This window comes from Pleurodeles waltl, chromosome 3_1, assembly GCF_031143425.1.
Source record: "Pleurodeles waltl isolate 20211129_DDA chromosome 3_1, aPleWal1.hap1.20221129, whole genome shotgun sequence".
NCBI lineage: Eukaryota > Metazoa > Chordata > Amphibia > Caudata > Salamandridae > Pleurodeles > Pleurodeles waltl.
Window position 1 is genome coordinate 785,505,436 of NC_090440.1, and position 19,945 is coordinate 785,525,380.

The 19,945-nt window shown below is 44.6% G+C and overlaps 1 protein-coding gene across 1 annotated transcript in view; it reads left to right on the plus strand.

Annotated features, from left to right (window-relative positions):
- Nucleotides 1-19,945, plus strand: part of IRAG1 (inositol 1,4,5-triphosphate receptor associated 1) — a 547,704-nt gene that overhangs the window by 487,006 nt on the left and 40,753 nt on the right. The gene's annotated exons all lie outside the window — the stretch shown is intronic.

The window sequence follows — 19,945 nt, forward strand, 5'->3', positions numbered from 1 at the left end:
GCTCAGGGTGGGCTAGCATCAGAAAAAATGACGCTAGCCGGTTGGAGGTGGCAGTACTGGGGAAGGGGGTTTTGCCTCAAAAAACGACACTAGGCTGGTTAAACGCAAAATAAAATGCCTCTAACTTGCCTACTGTCATTTCCTGACGCAAAACCATCCATACCACATGACTCCTGTCTTATAATTGACAGGACTCATGCCCACCACCCCAATGGCCAGCACAGGGGACCAGGGCCCCCCGGTCATGTCCATTGCACCCAGTGACATGCAGATGGGTCCCATGTCAGGGTCCCCAATGGCACTTAATTGTTTTAAAAAAAATACTTACCTATACTTACCCTGCTTACTTGGGATGGTGTTGAGCCCCTCCTCCCACCCGTGCGTCATTTTAGCACAGGGGGATAAATATCGGGCTAGTGGGTTAGCACCATTTTTTAGATGGGAACGCCTACCTTGCAGCTCATTAACGCAAGGTAGGTGCACGCATCCAGGAAATGGTGCTAACTCCAATGTTTTGACGCTAGATGTGTCTAGCATCAAAATATAAATATGGAGTTAAGTTTGCGCTGAATTTGTGTTAAAAATAATGCAAATTCAGCACAAACAGTATAAATATAACCATTAGTGCAGGGCCTTAATGCAGACCATGTATTCACCCTGTGTCAAAAACTCCTCTGTACTTGTCTCAGAAAGGCAAAATGGCCCACCACTCTGTACAATTATTACCAGAGAGAAGGGTGAGATCTTAGACTGTCTTTGAAATACCCAGTGCTTGTATAGCACATACGGAGCACAAATAGGTTTGTGTATCCACAATAGTGAGAAATGCCCATCTTACCTAGTTATTACATTTGGGTTGGATGTGTCACCTGATAAGCTCCAGGCAATGTTTCATGGTAGAGGTAAAGTAATCATACCCATTCACAAAAATAGCACATTAAGGGCCAGATGTAGGAAACACTTTGCGAGTCGCAAACGGCAAAATCTGCCGTTTGCGACTCGCAAATGCGTGTTTCCTATGCAGAAATGCATTTTGCGAGTCGTTACCGACTCGCAAAATGCATTTCCGAATCGCAAATAGGAAGGGGTGTTCCCTTCCTATTTGCGAGTCGCAGTGGTATGCAACTCCATTTGCGACCGCGTACGCGGTCGCAAATGGAGTCGCAGTTACCATCCACTTCAAGTGGATGGTAACCCACTCGCAAATTGGAAGGGGTCCCCATGGGACCCCTTCCAGTTTGAGACTGGACCCCAAAATATTTTTTCAGGGCAGGGAGTGGTCCAAGGGACCACTCCCTGCCCTGAAAAAACCGAAACAAAAGGTTTCGGATTGTTTTGAAATGCAGCTCGTTTTCCCTTAGGGAAAACGGGCTACATTTAAAAAAAAAAAAAGCTTTATTGAAAAGGCAGGTCGCTAACATGGAGGCCTGCTGACGTCAGCAGGCCTCCATGTTAGCGAGTGCCTATACTCGCAATGGGGCCGCAATTTGCGACCCACCTCATGAATATTCATGAGGTGGGTCATTGCGACCCCATTGCGAGTTGCAGACGGTGTCTGAGACACCGTACTGCATAGCAATTTGCGACTTGCAAATTGCGAGTCGCAGGGACTCGCAATTTGCATGTCGCAAATTGCTCTCTTCCTACATCTGGCCCTTAATGTAGTAACAACTGGAAACCAGGAAAACCTGCACAAAGTGTGTTTTGGAAACCACATAGAGAGTACAGCGAACAAACTGTGGCTCAAGATTATGGCTACTTGATGTTCAGTGTTAGAATCAGTGGGGGATTTTCATGAAGGCCTTTGTCTAAACTAATCATGTTGGTTGAAAATGTGGGTGAATGAAAGTCAAAATGACTTTCGCCATAATGTACATCTTATTGTATGCATGTAAAAAAAAACATTTTGGCACATACAGTAGTACTGATTAGGTGGTGTGAGAAAATATTAACACTCATATATTTTTCTAATGTATGTATTGATGTCACTGTCGAAACCATTTGCAAAGTCATAAGTGTTATTGAAGAGATCAAAAGCAGCTCATTGCAGCTTCTGTGAGTTGTTTCAGTGTTATATTCGTTTTTCACTGAAACAACTTTGTTAAAGGTAAGTTACATTTTCATTTCCTCATAAGATATATGTTTAGAACATCTCAGAAAATTTGTAAAGAACACAGTTAAGGTGAAGTCATGCCTAAAATACAAAATATTAAAACCACTGAAATTGGCAGACTATTATTACCTGAAGAAACCACAACTCACCCGACTGCACTGCCCATGAACTCACTCATGATGCCACAGGTAACATTAAAAAATACGTAATCAGTGTCATCCATTGTCATTCATGTTTTTTAAGATGCACTTCAGCAAAGTTCCATGTTGCTAGAATTGCACTGTGCATACCCTTTAGCTATTGTAACTCTAAGCTCGCTGTACTTAGCCTTTGGACTTGCACAGTGGGTGCAGGGCCAGGAAGCTAGCTTTGAAGGAACTAAAATTAAAAGTATTTAATGAAAATTAACATTGTGCAGAAGAATCCCACCAAGAGGCACTTTGCAATCATTCTCTTCACCAACACCAGCCTGTGACAATGGGGAATCTCTCGGAGATGATGAATATCACTGATGCCATGCTGCTTCTGGAGACCATTTTAATAACAAACTATCTTGCTGTGGGGAAAGTATATTTGAACCCTCCAATAATCACATATGAGATTACATTTTTTGAAAGCCTTATTCAATTTTTGCAATAAAGTTTCGTAGCAAAGATATCTTTGTATTTACCTTTTATAGGCATTGCACGCTCACTGGTTGTGCTGTTAAACAAATGCATAGTTGATTTGTTAGCTACATACCTCACTTATTTTCTCTTGAGATTGCTTTGCCATAAACACTTTTGTGCAAAAGCAGATGTAAAATCTGTCTACTGTTCAGGATTTCCCTGTTTGGGCAGTGAGTGCGATCAGTCACATGTCAAATTAAGGCAGTCATGTCTCGTTTACACAGCCTGTCGGGCAATTTCCAATGACATAACATCATCTCTCCCCTTGATGTCCTACTGAGCTGTCTAAATCCTGTCAAAGACTCATCTTACAAGGAAGACATGACCGCTTCCTTAACGATGCTGCTGAAGTCCATCTCCCTTGAAACTTTTGATCCTATACTTAACATAACCAACACCTCCTCCTTTGAAGGTAACTTCCTTTACATCATCAAAATCAGTCTTATCCTGAAAAAGGCCAGTTCTACAACTGCAAACCTCACACTGAGCCCCACTTCCCTTAACTCAGAAGGATCATTGAGAAGGAAGTTGCTAGTAACTCACAATCAACATATTTCTGCATAACTATGACTCAAAGTTTAGATGTTGGTGCAGTACTAAAACTTCAACCATCCATGCAGGCCTCTGCACCAGCCATCAAACTCTACTCAATAATCTCCCTACATGTCTAGGCTTCAGTGGCACCATCCTGCAGTAGTTCACATTTCTACATCTCAGTATACAACTGTTGGGATGGAGAAGTCGTCTGCATGGTGAAGACATGTATTCCCTACCTTGAGTGCCCAACTGTATTATTGTCTGGATCTCTAATGCTGATTTTTTGTCGTAGGCAAACACAGATCATTTGCGTATGCCATGACAAAGACCTGTCCCATGAATTGTGGTTTTGGTGAACTAGGAAGGGCGCCCAAAGCTCTACCCTCATAGTGGTGGAAGGCTACTACCTTCACCAGGAGTTAAACAGCACAAGTGCGGCGGTACCTTGTAGTCATCAGTAGTAGCGAACAGGCCCTTCTTACCCTGTGTCACTAGAGTGACGCCTACAGGCTCACACACCTTTTTAAAAGTTCAACTGCAATTTGTTTAACTCATCATTGGCCTACCACAGGTTGATGTGGAAGTGCATGCATGATGAAAACATGTACTGAATGCATGTGGCACACAGGACATACACTACACAGAGGATGCAGTGTGGAACAGTGTGGACATGGCAAATGTGTGTGCACAGGCAGTGTATGTGTTTAAAGTGATGTACTCTGGTGAAGTACAAAGAAACTATAATACGGAAGAGTGTGCACAGTCTGAATGCATGTGCTGCATGTGGGAATGCTGGTGGTAGCATGGCACATGGGCAGAGCAGTACTAGATAGTGAAGTGTGCTGTGAATGTACATTACACAAAGGACCTTGAGTTCCATTTTGAGATGCCCAGGCCTGCCTGGTGAAAACATGAGGAGTAGAGGAATCCCCCAGACAGAGTTGTATATTGCTGCATTCCAGTAAGCTGGGTGGGACAAGCACTGAATCAAGGGTAGCCAGTCTCTCCCGGTGCATTTCAAAGGGCTCTTTGATTCAGTGACAGGTCATAAGGAGGGGGCCTGGACACAACTCTGGAAGAGGGAGATGGGGTTGATAAGAGAATCATAATGTGTAGGGCTGATGGCCAAGGATTAGCCTTTGATGCACATAACACTGTGACTGATATCCTGGTGTGAATTCTGGTCACTCCCATGAATCTTGTCGTGGGTTAATCAGCTTCAGAGTCCTGACTGCTATGACAGACACCCTTCAGGAGGAAAGATGAAGGGGAAGAAATGTCCATTTTAAAGAAGCAGAACCCCACCATAAACCTTCAAAGGTCCAGACTCTAAATCACATTTGGTGTCTGGAAAAGTGTAAGTAGGGAAGTTTGAGACCCTCATCCATCCCGACATTGATCAGGCCATCACCCATTTGCTGAAGTGGCTCGGCGACCCTGGAGCTAGGAGGGGCTGCAGTGACCATCAGCATAAGACTAGCATAACTAGAGTGTGAAGCTGGAGGGGTGACCCTGTATACCAGGAGGGGCCACCAGAGAACTCTGAAGCCGAAAGATCCGGGTCATCACCCGGGATCGGGAAACCGTGGTGACCAACGTGAATTGCAACTTGTGCCTTCCCACCATGAAGCCGTCAAAGCAAGGAAACAAGCCCCCACTCTCCACTGAGGGAAGGAAAGACTTACAGCACGACCACCATAACCACAGCACCTCACCCTTCTGGATTCTGCAGGTAGCGTGGCTCAGGAAAGAGAGCCAGTGCCTACTGGGTGCTGCCGCATGTGACCGCGAGCAGCCCAACTCAGTCGATCCTGAACAGAATCCCACTGTAAGGTACTTGGCCACCGGAGTGAATAAGCCAAAAACTTGGCTGAGTAGCCCCGGGGGACATGTCACCATTGGCACTGCTAATCCCTAGACTCTAAAAACTAAACCTACATGAAGAGTTCAAGGGACGAACTCTTGACTTCAGCCTTTTAGTTTACATTCCGTGGATGCAGCCATGAGTAAATGGGAAATAACAGCAAACCTGTTGCAATAGAGGTGGGAGGAGAGGGAGTGCCTTACCAACTTCTAGAGCCCCGACCTCAAGGGAATTGTGTTTTTGCTTGTTGAATATCATTTGCCTTTGCATGTGTAGAGTTATAATTAAAATACTTTTTATACAGAAACAAGTATTTAACTGGACATTGATTTATTGTGTGCTCTGCTGTAAATTTGATTTATGAGTCATGTTTACTGAGAGTCAAGTGCAGAAGGAGGTGCTTGACCCAGCAGAGCAGCATCCATAGTAAGTGGTCTCAACTACCTTGGTTGGGCACAGTATCCTTTGCTTGCCCCATGGCCTTCTGAATGGGGTACTGGCAGCAACATAATTGATAGCATATGTTAAAGAATGGTCAACCTTTAAGTGGAACAACTTTGCATGCTCCTGACTAACAAAACCATCAAGGTGCAGCTGGAAGCTATTATTGTAAAACTCTACTTGAAGATCACAACCAACAGAAGGACAAGTGCTTTATCATTCAGTCTTGGATGTCAAAAGCCTACATGAAGTCTTTAGAAGCATCCTTTGGGTGCATAGCCGTGCAACAAGAAAGAGCAAGTGAAAGGGTATCTCCCTGCTAGGAAATTAGATGGATTCACATCCCAGACAATGAACTGCAGGAAACTGTATTATTATTTGGGGTGGGTGATTTCCCACCTCGAGGAATAATCACAGCCCTTGTCAGGATGAACCTTCAAAGTCACTAAATTAATCTGAGCTCAACCCCTTTTTAGCTATGGCACAGGGCAGACTTAGGGATGTGTATAAAGTATTTATTTTGTACCAAAACAACAATAAAGTCGAAATGCAAAATAATAAAAATCGCAAACCGAATTAGAAAAATATAGTAGAATATAATAGACAAAATAACACTAGAATGATAAAAATCCAATAAGGAGAACTGGAGATATAAATATTTAACCTTTTTAAGTAGGATTAGGGCCAAAAAGCACAAAGTGCCAATGATAATGATCACGGTTGACAGACATAGGTGCAATTTGACACTGACAGTGATGGATGTCTGTACCAAAGTTCTATCCAAGTTGCTACCATACCTACCAGAACAAATGATATCATGTGGCGAATGCAACACACATAGCACTATGTTACCCTGCCAGAGACCAAAGGGTATGAGAAGGAAACGACCAGAAAGCAAGCTTTTTTCAGGTGTACCCAAAGACTCTACAATAGTATACTAAGAAAGACTTGGCTCACACCATCACTTTCCAACTTCAGAAAAGATTCACAGCTCCACCTATTCATGGAACGCCTCATTCCCAATCATTAACACCTCTGATATTTTGAGCACGAATCATTATAAAAGAGTGTTCCCTCTATCTTTAGCCACTGAAGGTCGGTACACCCTACTACTGTGTTCAGATCTCCATTCATCGATACCTACTGCTGCACCATAAAAATACCTAAACCTGCGTTTTAAGAGGGCGGCGAAAGATAATCACCATTGTGAGCACAATGCTTAGTTCAGTTATTTGACTGCTTGCATAAATTACACAAAATAAAAATCCTGCTCAACCATTCTCTATGTGAAAACTATATTTGTAATTATATTTTCAGAATGAAAAAGCTATGTTGTAAACCATGTTAGTTCACATTTAACGTGTGTAAACATTAGCAAATAAAAAAGCTAATAATATAATTTTAATAGATATGTGTTTCCTCTGAGTGAACTCATTATCAGGTCTAGGCAGCATATCCTGTTATGTGGATCTATCTGATTTTCCGTTGCTTGATAATTTTCTGTTTGATGGAAAGTCAGTGATAGCAACTGATAAACACTGTGGATTATATCCCTTCCTATCCTGCTTTATACCTGTCTCATTTATCAAGTTATTCCAATGTGTGAGCCTACTTATGTTTGGCGTTGTCATTTTGGTCGTGATTGTGCACCCAACATTTAATCATTTAGTAGAAATGGCAGTAAAACTTAATTTTTATGTATTCATTGATGATTAAAGGCCACAATATATATAATCAGGTATACTCCAAATGTTACTTTTTAATTTTGAGAACAACTAAAATACATCCACAGTGGCCAGGTTTCAACTGCAGAAGATTAGAGAACTCTGCCCATATGTTTCCATGCATTCATCTAACACACTATTATCATCACTGGCCCTCAGCAAACTTGACAATTCAGAAAACCTTTGGTAGGTCTATCCCTTTACTCTTTTTGTCCGGTAAACAAGGCACTAAACTTTGCAACAATTCAAGCTCCTACTAAAATGGCCAAGCTGGCCAAGAATGGAACTCTCTTTAAGTTACTGATCCTGGACTTCAAAGCCACAAATGGCACATTTCAAATAACCTCTGCTAAATTCTGTTCAGATGCTCAGAAACTCATGCACTCAGGTGATCTTACACTGTGGATCACCCCAAAACAACCATGTGCAGCCTCACGATGTATTATCTTCCACTTACTTGATCCACTGCATTGGAATTATCATCCAGCTGAAATGTGCTTTGCTAACCCCCCTTCAAGACTTCTTTCAAGTATCACTTCATGTCAGTTGTAAGAAAGTACCCTCTTTTGGGATGGTTACCCCCACTTTTTGCCTGATGTCAGTATGTTTTGACTGTGTTCACTGGGATCCTGCTTACCAGGACCCCAGTGACTGTACTCTCTCCATTTGGTTGTTCCTGACTTAGTAAACCCCACATTTGGCATACTTGTTCCCCCATGTAAGTCCCTAGTATATGGTACCTATGTACCCAGGGCATTGGGACACCAAGGGTTTCCCTTGGGCTGCAGCATGTATTATGCCACCCATGGCAGCCCATGCACAATGTGTCTGCAGGCCTGCCATTGCAGCCTGCGTGAAAAGGTGCAAGCACCCTTTCACTACAGGTCACTGTAAGTCACTCCTATGGTAGGCCCTCCTAGCACAGAAGACAGGGTGCAAGTACCTGTGTGTGAGGGCACATCTGCATAAGCAGAGGTGCCCCTACGAAGTCCAGATCCATTTTCCTGGACTTTGTAAGTGCGGGAAGCCATTTTACCCGCGTACTGGACATAGGTCACTGCCTGTGTCCAGCAACGAAATGGTATCTCCGAACTTGGGCATGTTTGGTATCAAACATGCCAGAATCATACCCCAGTACTGTTGCCAGTAATGGTTGCATGATTCCATGCACTCTGGGTGCTCCTTAGAGGACTCCCAGCTTTGCTAATACCAGTTTGCATGGTTTTCACAGGAAACCCGCACTGCTGCCATCCTACAGAAAGGTTTCAGCCCTCCTGTGGCTTGATCAGCTCAAGCCCATGAAGACAGAACAAAGGATTTCCTTTGGGAGAGGGAGGCAGCACCTGTTGGAGTGTAGCTTTTATAATAAAAAATTAACATGAACTTCTTTCAAATTAATGTGTAATGAAGCTGCATAGAAAACGTGGCAGACTAATATTAACATACACGTTTGAAATGTGCCCACGGGGAGTGGCCACCAATGTATACGATGATTAATGGAATTGATTAATAATGAATTATTAATGTACTAATGTATGATTCTGTTTTAGCATTAAGAGTTATATGTTAAGGTTTTGTTGAATTAATCATTAGGCCTTAGTTAGCATGGGTCTGGGCCTAGCTGCCTGGTCTCATATTAAATGTGTTTTTCTAATGTGCAATGTGCTGTCTTCCAGAAGGACATGAAGCTGTACTTTTCCAGAAGCTAGAGATGTGTGTGTAGCCGTACTATATTCTTTCTCATGAGAGCCGACTTGCTCAAGGAGACATTCTTGCTGAATGCAACAGTGTCATTCGCAACAGCTACAAGGTCGCCCAAACTGGTAAAGACAATGGACCTACTGACTAAGCAAGGAGTGTTACGTTTTTCTACCTGACAGTCTACCCGTTGAAGACGTAAATCACAGGAGCCAATGAATTGCATGAGAACTGTTTTAAGTGAAAATTCTAGTAAGGTGATCAACGGACTATTGGATAGAGATAATGGTGCACCAAATACTGACCAATTGGAAATTAGAGAATTGTCTGGCGATTAACGACGTGTCACAAGGAGAAATCAGCCATTTGCATGCCTTTATCCTGCCACTCTTACTCAGCCATTTTCGTGTCTCTTACTGAGACATTAGAGGGACACTCTTAGTCTTGCTCTGATATTATGGTTTAGTCTTTGCTATTCTGATACTTTAAACCATCCTCACCCTGTTTGCCTTCCCGATATTTGCTTCTCCTCCTTATGAGGGAAGTATTCCTACTTACCCTATTTTGCTGAGACTTTGCTGTTCTGTCTGGGCTGATTTCGAATTGACTGCTGTCCTGAGGACGAAGACTGATTCTGTATGCTGACCCATTACGGAGGGTAACTATATGATAATGAAATTGTAATTGTCTGTTTGCCTTTTCTTTCTAGGTACCAACTGCTCTTTGATAGAGACCATAGTTAGATGTTTTCCAAAGTTTTGTTATCAAATTGTTTGCATGAAGCCCAACATGCTGATGCTAATTTGAGGTTAGTTAAGGAGTTCACTGACATTGGGCACAAATAGACAAATGACTGGATCTGTGCTTTGTTGAATAAGGTATTAATGCTACTCTGCTAAAGTTGATTCATGTTGACATCGTGCTTTGTTCTAATGTTCATGATCTTTGCTTTGCTTAAGTCACATTCGAGTTGCCACATTGTGACATTGTTCATGTGTTTTCTGGTATTAAGACTAATAAACTTGCTAGTAGAGTGTAACTAATAGGGAATAAACCTCATAAATCTTACTAAATCGAGTGTGGTTATTCATGGCTGAAAGGTCATGTCATGTTTAAATTCTTATTAATGCAATAAACTAGTTTGATTGATTCGTTATTGTGAATATTGTTGAGGTTATTGACCTAGTGATTGAAATGTAGAATAGATATCTTGTCTTGAGGTGTCCCCAATCAGGGTCAAAAGGTTCATTGGCATAAAAACGAACCCCCGTGCAAGTAAAGTACCTTGGTCGGGCCGCTTTATCACACCCTCTCACTTTCTAAATAGGTGTTACATGGCTTGGGAGGGGAAGCTCCCCAAGCCACTGGTATGCTTTGAAGGGCACATTTCGTGCCCTCCTTGCAAAAAACGGTTTGCACCAGTCCCGGGACCCCCAGCCCCTGATCTGGCATGAAACTGGACAATGGCAAGGGGAGTAACCACTCCCCAGTTCATCACCATCCCAGGAGTGGTGGCCAGAGCTCCTCCAGGTGGCCACTTGATTCTGCCATCTTGAATCCAGAATGAGCAGAGGCCACTGGGAGCATCTGAGTGGCCAGGACAGGCAGGTGACATCACAGCCCCATCTTGATAAGTGGTCAGCCTGCTAGGTGGCTATTTAGGGTCTCTCTTTTGGGTGGGTCCTCAGATTTGACGTGCAAGATTCTAGCGGGAATCCTTTGCATTGTTTACTTCATCTTCCTGCTACTGGAACTGCAACTGGACCCTCCAGGAACCGACAATCTGCAACTACAGCAGCGACTCTGCTCTGCAACATTGTTTCTCCAACTGGCTCCAGCAACTGCAACATTTCTCCGGCCGGGCATCCTCTGAGGGTGACGTGTCTTCAGCCTGCCACAAGAAGCAAGAAGGAATCTCCCTTGGAGTGAAGGAGTCACTCCCCTGCATCCGCAGGCACCAACTGCAATGACAACCTGATGCATGAATTCCCTCTCCTCCAGAGCTGCGTGGATCCTCTATCATGGGTGGTGGTTTAGAGTGGTCTCTTTCATCCTCTCTACCAGCTGTCAAACTTGGGAGACGGTAAGCCCTTGCCTTGCTACGCAGGACAGTACCCCAGTGCACCGCTTCTCTTGCAGCTACCAAGGCTTGTTGGCATCTCCTCCAAGGGATCTTCAGGCTCCGTGTAGCCCCAGTGCCCAGCACTCTTCCCTGGGAGGCACAGCCCCCTGCGTGCTTCTACAGCGACGTGGGGCTCCTTTCTAGATGTTCTGCATGGGCTTCACCGAGACGCCTGTGCTTGCTGCCAGTGGGTCATCTGTGGGGACTGCTTCCTCTTCCTACAATTCTCCTCACTGCTGAGGGTCACCCGGGACTCCACTCCATGGGTTGAGTCCCCCTGGACCTTGCTGGTCCCCGGCAACCCTGCATCTCTTCATCCACGACTCTTGCCTTAATAATAATAATAATAGCTTTATTCGGTCTTTGAGGCCATCAAAGCATAAGAAATACATAAATAACAGAATTTAAAAACATACAATAAAAAGATGGGAACTAACTTAATCACTTTGATGTACATATACATGGACTAAAACATAACAAAAGGAATGCATCCCTTTTCTTCATACCTTCTAATTTCTACATCCTAAAATAAATAATGACATAGAATAAAAAATGTATTTCAGTGAGCGATGTCGTATACGCCAAGCTGTCGCAAGGAACTTGCTGACCGCCTGGATAACATTTTTGGAAATGTCGCTCTTTAAAATCCTGATAACTATAAAACACTGTCTCAAGCCCAGATCTCAGCAGGTTGCACAGATTCATTTTGACCTAGGTGTCGTATAAGCAGGACAAAAGTACATAAAGTGTTCAATGGTTTCAGTGCAAACAATACAAGCTGGGCAAAGATCAGTAGATGAGGACCCGCCCCAATTTTTAGTTAAAGATAACAGCGGGAGACTTCCAAAGCGGAAGCGTGCCTAAAGACCCTTCCCGAGTAAGTCAGGAATCAAATCAAGATATTGTTCAAACTGGGGATACCACTTGAAGTCGATGAATAAATTGGTCAATCTACCATAGGATGTACAATGGGCCAAATCACTCTTTATATGGGACCAATATACTGTCTTCAAGAGGGTCTAGTCAGATCTCTCCAAGTTGTGTGGCTCTTCCTTCGTAGACCCAGAGTACAGAACCAGTTAGATACATGAATAACCCAGTGTAAGGTGGCCGCTCCTGACCTCCTTAGAATGTCAAGTACTGAATCTCTGTATACAGTAAGTTCCGGAACAGTCCAAATCCTTACTCAGTATAACAAGTCTTAGGGCTATCAGGTCAGCTATACGGTTAAAACCTAGGTCCAAAAACATGGGGATCAGAGGAGTACTCTGGGGACACGCAAGTAGGGCCCTGGCGAAGTTATTTTCTCTACTGCTAATCTTTTGCTCTCAGAGAATCCCCATCATTCAGCGCCATAGGTGGCTGCACCCTGCGCCTTTGCCAAATAAATTTTGATGGCTGGAGATACAGCTTTAGATAAAGAATTCTTATAGAATTGCAGGATAGCAGCCGCTCTATGCTGGAGAAGCCCCACACTTTTGCCGATTTGTTCCTCCCAATGCAAGTTATTTGAGAGCCTCACGCCCAAGTAGTCTATGGTCCTAACTCTACTTAGTAGGGCCCCATCCATATTGATGGTGCGTCTTCGGCTGGGGCCGGAGTTAAACACCATCAATTTTGTTTTGTTAACATTCAATTCCAATCCATGATCATCACAGAAGGACTTGAATCTATCCACAAGGATTTGGAGGCCCATAGGGGTCTTGGAGATAAGAAGAGAATCATCAGCAAACAACAGTATTGGGATCTTCTGCTCATTTAGAGTGGGAGCATCATTGGTGCATGAGGACAGGATTTGTACCACTTTATTGATAAATAGCGTAAATAGTGTAGGAGCCAAAACACAGCCCTGGCTTACTCCCCTCCGTATAGGGATCTTATCAGTCAATTCTCCTTGGTCGCCCCACATCACTTGTGCATATGTATCATCATGTAGCCGTTGTAACAGAAGAACTCGATTGGTGGGGACGCCCATCTGGTGTAGTGCTTCCCAAAGCTTTTCTCTGGAAACCAAATCAAAGGCAGATCTGAGGTCCACGAAGACAACAAAAAGAGGTTGTTTAGCGAGGACCACATATTTCCAATACAGGAGAGTCAATCTAAAGACCTGATCTATCGTGATAGTTTTAGAACGAAAGCCTGCTTGCAGAATGGAAAGGGCCTGATGTTCTTGAACCCAACTAGTTAACCTCTCTAGCAGTTGTTTGGCAAATATTTTCTGCAGATTATCAATCAAACTAAAGGGTCTGTAGTTGGCAGGGGAATTTGCATTACCCTTTTTAAAAATAGGGATTATCTCAGTACTATTCCAAGTGCTTGGAATTGGACCACCAGCAGTGATTCCATTTGAAATCAAATTGATATACCAGGACCAGATAGTTATTTCTGATTTATAAAAGTCACCTGGTATCTTGTCAGGCCCAGGCGCTTTTCCTGATTTTAGTGAATTAATTGCAATTTTAGTTTCCTCTAAGGAGAAGACGAGTGGTTCAGAGCAGTCACCCCGGCTGCCCAGCCATGGGGTAGTTGGATCATATGCTGGGGGATATCCAACTAAGGGGTCTTGAGGGGCAGCATAGAGTTGGGTAAAATGATCTACCCACATCTCTGGTTGAATATGATTCCTTATGCGCCTCCTGCCCCCTCCTTGCCCTCTAGACAATAGTTCCCAAAACATCACATTATTATTGTTTTCCGAGGCAAGAATCAAACCCTGCCATATCGAATCATCCCATAGCTTTTTTGCTAATATTTGAGCCCTCCTATATGATTGCCTAGCTGATTGAATCTCTACAGGGGAGCCTGTCTCAATAGCACCTTTTAATTCAGATTTGGCCCAACTGCAGTCCTCATTGAACCATCCTCTGTCACCCTTGGGAAGAACATCACCCGCTTTGGTTCTAATCTTTTTATAGAAGAACCTCTGCAATCCCTTAAGCATTCCTTGATGAATGTCTAGGATAGTGATATTGTCAGTTTCATTTTCCTCATAGGTTGCCAGCTCATCTACAAACAATTTATAAATCCCAGCCATCGAGTGAGAACTAGACAAAACCTTTGGCCAAGAGACCTTAGTGTAGTTATTATTCAGAAATGGGGAGGGAACCACTGTGCATTGTGTATTTGAGGTTCTCCTAAAAACATCCCGATCCATAGATAATAACAAAGGGTTATGGTCGCTTTCACATCGGAATTCTACCTTCATATCCTTTAGTAGAGGACATAACCTAATATCAAGTAAGAAATAATCTATTACGCTTGAGGACGTCCCTCGTTTGAAGGTAGATGCCAATTTTAAGTCTGAGGGCGTACGTCCATTGCAAGCCCTGAGACCATACTTTAAAAATAACATAGCTACCTGGAGGGCTACACGAGAACGAGTACACGGGTAGTTGTTTGTTAGCTGTGGGATTCCCCACATCTCATCTTCCTCATCTGTTAAACCAGTGACCATATGAGAGGGTTCAAAAGTACAGTTAAAATCTCTTGCTATTATTAAATAAAAATGGGGATTTAGGGAGTCAAAAAATTCTGTCAACTGTATCAGAGTTTGAGACTCAAGCCCCCTAGAAGCAGATCTCGCATATACATTAATAACAATAATTTTGAATTCCCGATGCAAAGTAAATTGAACTCCCATTAGATCCAAAGAATCTATTTTTAACCAACGATGTTCACATTGCAAGTCCTTGTTAATAAGCATTAGTAAGCCCCCTTTAAGACGGCCTTGACCCTTCTCCGATAGCTGGGCAGGAATATTATATGAAAGAAACCCATCAATAAAAATTTGCTCATCGGCCCAGGTCTCTTGAAACAAGCAAATGTGAAAATTATTAATAAAAGTAGCCCACTTTGAGTCCCCCAGCTTCTTACGAAGACCAGCTACATTCCATGTTAGAATTAGAAGCTCAGGGATGGCTAGGTCATTGCCGTTAACGGGGCTGGGTCCCTCCTCCATACAATTATCCCCAGTGATAACACCTAACCACACATCCCGATTGCGGTTTAGTCAGTCAATAGCATCCAAGGAATGGAAGGACTTGTGGTCCACGGGGGGTTCACATTCCAGGGCCAGGGCTAGCTCACTAGTAATCCTTTCTATGCGAATGCAGGGTGGTTTTAAAGAAAGGTAAATGCCAACCCTTTTCATTACCGATAAGGTGATCCACCATAGCTTTTTTAATAAAGCAGACAGAGATATATTCATGATTTAGCCCTGGTTGACTATATCTTCCTACCTCATGGATATCCGAACTAATAACCGAGAGACAATCACATCTAAAGAGCAACCAGTGAATAACCTTATTGGTCAAGGATTCAAGATCTTCAAAGGAACCAGGTAGCAGTTTGGGAACGTTAGTCAAAAAAATAATACTGGCTCTACTTGTTTGGCCCAGGTGTTGTACCTTTCTTACCTGCCGTGGAATACCCGTCGGGGAGATACCTGAGCCAATGAGGGTCCCATCTAACCACATGATGTAACAGCCCCCTCAAGTGCATCTTCCGCAGGGCTGGGCCGTGTTGCAGTGTAAATACCCCCCCCTGGGCCCCCTTTATATTAGAAGCTCCAGTACACTTCTGGCCTAAACTTACAGATTCAGACTGATTGCTCTCTGCATGGGGCGGGAGTGAATCTATTGGGAGGGGGTTTGTCACTAACCTAGGGGGAGAAATAACTGGTTTTACTCCTAGCTTAGGTACAGTTTTTCCTCCACCCATTCCCAATCCCACCTTCTTTTTTGTTATCTGGCAGCTACAACCATTTTTTTGCACCAAGTTCTCTCTAATCAACCCCAATAAAGATACAACCAAAGTCTTTACTTCGTCCACCTTTCGTAAAACGAGGACTAGATTGACATTCTCATGCGAATTTTGCGCACCATCAGAAGCGAGCGCATTATATTGCTGACTAATATTCTCAATGGCATCTCCATGCATAGTGTGTGTTATACTGGTAGGCAAATCTCCCTCTTCCTCCAATAGCCCAAATCGGTTAGTGCATGGGATATTAGGAATCACTACAATCTCAGGACTTAGTGGGAGGGAATAGCCGTAGTACCCGTGGAAGGGAAAACTGAGTAACTAAATGGAACATCCACGATACTGCAGGGAGTTGCTACTGTCATATGGGCAATTTCATCCCTAGGGGCAAGGGAATCCTCACTTGGAGAGGTCAAAACTGTTGAGTGTGTTGGTTGTATCTTCTTCTTCCTGCCGAAGATTGCTGGTATTTACCCCATCCCCATGGTTTCACTCTTTTTTGTAGGTGGATGGGGATTACTTTTCAAAAGTTCATCAACCTCCTTAAATAACAAGTCAATTTGATCAAGGGGGTTGGATCCTTTACTGTTAGCGGGACTCACAACATTTTTAGTGTGCTTTTTCAATTTTTTAGTACCGTTCTGTTGAGGTGGAACATCCACGGCTTTGCGTTTTCCCATTGCAGGGTACTAACAATATACAAATCACAGCACCAGAAATGATAAAGATTGCCCAAAGCACTTATTCTTGTGTAAGAAGAGTGATGAGGTTTATCGAGCCTCTGGTGCTTAAAGGGGCCTAGCACCGCCCCAAACGGCTTAATTATGTTAAATAAAATAGCCAGCACTCAAATAACGCTTTTGACAGCACAAGGCACGTACCTTAGGGCCCAGAGGGCGGGCGCAGCGCAGCCCCATTCGGCCTCTGACGGGCGCAGATGGGCCCACCCTTGTCCCACGCGCCACCCGCGCGCCACCCGGGTGCTTCCCGCGGAGCGGGAGTGCTGAAAGTTCTTTAAAGGGGCTCTCAGGCCCTGCCCCCTCTGTGACGTGCCTCCGCTCTCCTGGACGCGCTTCCCGTGAAGCGGGAGCTCTGAAAGTTCTTTAAAGGGGCTCTCAGGCCCTGCCCCCTCTATGACGTGCCTCCGCTCTCCTGGACGCGCTTCCCGCGAAGCGGGAGCGCTGAAAGTTCTTTAAAGGGGCTATCAGGCCCTGCCCCCTCTGTGACATGCCTCCGCTCTCCTGGACGCGCTTCTCCTTTGCTAAGGCTTGTTGGTGGTTTTCCACACCACTGACCGACTGCAACGATCTTTCTGATGTGGGGTATTGACTGCATCACTTCAGGAACTCTTCTGCTGCTCCGGTGCTGCACCGCTAACCATCTTCTTCTGCCGTCAAGCTGCTCCAGCATCCACAGACGGGTGGTAGTGGCTCCTGCCAAAACTGGACACTCCAACGCAAACTGGACTTGGTCCCCTTCCTTTACAGGTCTTTCTCTACAAGGGTCCACCTTTGGTCTCCTGTAGTCTTGTCTGGATCTTGCGAAATCCTCTTCTGAAGTCCTTTTGGTGGGTTTTGGGAGAACCAGACACTTACCACTTTCCTCCTGGTTGCTGGGGGCACTCTGGTACTTACCTTTTGGGGTTCCTAGTTCCTCCAGTTCCCCTCCACTGATTCCATTCCTTGGCTGGAGGCCCGACTTTAGCATTCCACTTACTTAGTATATGGTTTGGTCCCCCGTAGGGCCTTCAGTACTTGCTATTGTTTTCACTGTTTTCTATTGTCTTTTATGCTAATCACTGACTCCTAATGTTTACATATTAGTGTGTTTACTTACCTCCAGTTAGGGTATTGCCTATGCAGTATTTTGTTATTTGTGTTACTATAATAAAGACCCTTTATTTTTGTAACACCGAGTGGTTCTTTCATGTGTGCAAGTGCTCTGTGACTACAGTGGTATTGCATACACTTTGCATGTCTCCTAGATAAGTCTTGCTGCTCATCCACAGCTACCTCTACAGAGCCATGTCTTCCTAGACACTGACTACACCTCATTAATAGGGGATGTCTGGTATAAGGTGATAGCACCATAGATGCTCACCACACACCAGACCAGCTTCCTATATCAGTGAATTAAACTCACCAACTGTACACCATCCTCCCCTGCTCAGTGCATCAGTGTTAGACCTGACAGCCTTAGGGTAGTCACCCCTAACTTTTTGCCTGCCTCCCTCCACTTTTGGGATACTGTTTTTGCTGGTTTTTAGACTCTGCGCACTTTACCACTGCTAACCAGTGCTAAAGTGCATATGCTCTCTCCCTTAAAACATGGTAACCTTGAATCATACCTGATTGGACTATTAATTTACTTATAAGTCCCTAGTAAGGTGCACTTTATGTGCATAGGGCTGGTAAATTAAATGCTACTAGTGGGCCAGCAGCACTGGTTGTGCCACTCACTTAAGTAGCCCCTTTTTCTTGTCTCAGGCCTGCTATTGCAAGGCCTGTGTGTGCAGTTTCACTGCCACCTCGACTTGGCCTTTAAAAGTACTTGCCAAGCCTAGAACTCCCCTTTTTCTACATCTAAGTCACCCTTAATGTGTGCCCTAGGTAACCCCTAGAGCAGGGTGCTGTGTAGGTAAAAGGCAGGACATGTACCTGTGTAGTTATATGTCCTGGTAGTGTAAAACTCCTAAATTCCTTTTTTACACTACTGTGAGGCCTGCTCCCTTCATAGGCTAACATTGGGGCTGCCCTCATACACTGTTGAAGTGGCAGCTGCTGATCTGAAAGGAGCAGAAAGGTCATATTTAGTATGGCCAGAATGGTAATACAAAATCCTGCTGACTGGTGAAGTCGGATTTAATATTACTATTCTAGAAATGCCACTTTTAGAAAGTGAGCATTTCTTTGCACTTAAATCCTTCTTTGCCTTACAATCCACGTCTGGCTGGGCTTGGTTGACAGCTCCTTGTGCATTCACTCAGACACACCCCAAACACAGGGTACTCAGCCTCACTTGCATACATCTGCATTTTGAATGGGTCTTCCTGGGCTGGGAGGGTGGAGGGCCTGCTCTCACACAAAGGACTGCCACACCCCCTACTGGGACCCTGGCAGACAGGATTGAACTGGATGGGGACCTGGTGCACTTCTTAGCCACTCTTTGAAGTCTCCCCCACTTCAAAGGCACATTTGGGTATAAAACAGGGCCTCTGCCCTACCTCATCAGACACTTGCTGGAGAAGAAACATGAACCAGAAACTACATCCTGCCAAGAAGAACTGCCTGGCTGCTCAAAGGACTCACCTGCCTGCTTTCTACAAAGGACTGCTGCCTTGCTGTTGCCCTGCTGCCTTGCTGAACTCTTGTCTGGCTGTGAAAGTGCTCTCCAAGGGCTTGGATAGAGCTTGCTTCCTGTTCCCTGAAGCCTCAGGACCAAAAAGACTTCTCTTTTTCACTTGGACGCTCCGTGCGCCGAAAATTTCGACGCACAGCTTGTTCCGCGGCGAGAAAAACGCCGCACACCGAAGCTGACCGATGCGACGCTCTGGGGACGATCGAAAATCTGACGCACGGCTTCGCAAGGATAACGCCGCCCGACCTCTAGAGGAGAAATCGCCGCGACGCCTGCCGTGAGATCGTAATTTCAACGCGCAGCCCTGCAGATCGACGTCTAGAGGAGAAATCGACGCAACGCCTGCCGTGAGATCGTAATTTCGACGCGCAGCCCCGCAGACCGACGTGCAGCCGGAGAACAAGCAGGAAAATCCACGCACAGACCCGGGACATCTGGTAATCCCCGCGATCCACCGAAAGAGACAGTCCGCGCGCCGGAAAACGACGCACGACTTCCCCGCGTGGAAAATAACGACGCGAGTCCGTGTGTGCTGGGGAGAAATCGACGCACACACCCTTTTTCCACGCACCTCTTCCTTTGTGGCCCTCTGAGGAGTTTTTTCCACTCCAAACCAGGTACTTGTGCTTGAAAGAGACTTTGTTTATATTCTAAAGACTT